We start from the raw sequence: 1,586 nt of genomic DNA, 5'->3' as shown, positions 1-1,586 counted from the left end.
AGAGGAGACAGAGCAGCAGAAAAATAGCTATAAGACAATGAGACAAGGACTTTCAGTGGAAGCCTGCATAAAATGCTCTGGAACAGCAAAGGCATAACAATTCGTTTTGTGAAAGAGGGGGGAATGGGGTGGAGGCTGTGGTCAGCAAAGACCAGTGGAATAGAAAGGAGGCGACACGGCAGCTTCACATAAAAGGAGGAATCGGGATTTGCCAGGCAGAAAGAGGAGAGAAGGAACAGGAACATTTCAGGGAAAGCAGCACCTTGATCTTAGCTATGAAGGCACAAATGGGGAACATTCTGGAGTGTGTAAGGCATATGGGGGTGGGAGACCAAAGAGTAAATAGAAAATCAGACTTGGCTACATTCTGAAGGGGATCTTATGCTGCACTAAGGAGTTTGGGCTAAAGCATATCCTGCAGGCAGATGGAAATTGAAAACAGTCCTTAATCCTGGTAGTGATGTGATCCGATCTGGTTGTAGAAATATGACTAAGGAAAAGCCTAGATGCAACCTTCCAGGTATGAAGTGATGAGCTCTGACCTAGACTGGAGCAGTGGAATGAAGAATGAAGGGGCAGGAGACGGCTTCTCAGGAGGTAGAACTGAAAGGAAGTAAGGAAGTTAGGGGAGGGGCACGGTTCACTCTTGGGCATCTGGGAGAAGGATGGGGTTCTGGCTGAGCTAGGGAGAAAGGGAGAAGAAATCTGTGTGAACAATTTGTAGGGAGAATGCCCGTCAGTTCTTTACTGTGTGCTGAATTTTGAGGTGCCTCAAGGGGAACTCCTATGAGTAGTTGGAGATACAGATCTATGGCTGGAGAAGAAATCAGGCCAAAGCATGAGATTGCCTCGGGGTGAGGGGGATGAGGAGGGGAAGGAGGAGAAAGGGTAAGAAACAAACCCTAGGGAACCCCAACTTCTCAGGGATGGACAGAGGGACAAAAAATAATTGAAGAGGCAAAACGCTTAGAAGGATACACAAGGGGGACCAGGAGAAGGAAGTAAAGCAGAGCTCAGAAGAGAAGACGACTTTCCTGATGGAAATACTAACCGTTAGTGGCAAATGGACAAGAGAGGCAAGTAGACAGTGTCCATTGAATGGTAACTCAATGTTCTTACCCTCCCTGGTGAGAGCAGCAGTGAGCGCAGAAATCAGACGGCAGTGGATTAAAAAGAGAATGGGACCGTGCTCCCGTCAGCAGCACATACCCTAAAATTAGAACAATACGGAGAAGATCCCTGAGCAAGGATGACAAACAAATCTGCAAAGCATTCCCTGTTTTTGTCTTCTGGAGGAGCAGCTCCAGCAGGGCAAGCTTCTTGCATGCATCGCTTCAAGACCAGGCCGGTGTGGCTGAGTAGATGGCTCCACACCAGAAGGCAAGGAGCTAGAGTCCTATCTGAGGAAAATCAAAGCCTAGAAAGGCAAATAAATCTTCCTCCCTCTTATCTTCGGTCATGGAATAATGGTGTTTATTGTTAAAAAAAAAAAAAAAAAAAGAGGGCGCCTGGGTGGCTCAGTTGTTAAGCATCTGCCTTTGACTCAGGTCATGATCCCAGGGTCCTGGGATCGAGCCCCACATCGG

The 1,586-nt window shown here is 47.5% G+C and overlaps 1 non-coding gene across 1 annotated transcript; it reads left to right on the top strand.

The window, feature by feature from the left end:
* The first annotated feature begins 1,186 nt into the window (after nt 1–1,186).
* On the top strand, nt 1,187–1,284 carry LOC118549103 (U6 spliceosomal RNA). Its single transcript, XR_004923899.1, has one exon. It is a non-coding gene; the product is annotated as a U6 spliceosomal RNA (small nuclear RNA).
* Nucleotides 1,285–1,586: the final 302 nt, after the last annotated feature.

This window comes from Halichoerus grypus, chromosome 12, assembly GCF_964656455.1.
Source record: "Halichoerus grypus chromosome 12, mHalGry1.hap1.1, whole genome shotgun sequence".
Lineage (NCBI taxonomy): Eukaryota > Metazoa > Chordata > Mammalia > Carnivora > Phocidae > Halichoerus > Halichoerus grypus.
The sequence above is the reverse complement of the archived record's forward strand: the minus strand, read 5'-3'. Positions and strand labels throughout refer to the sequence as shown.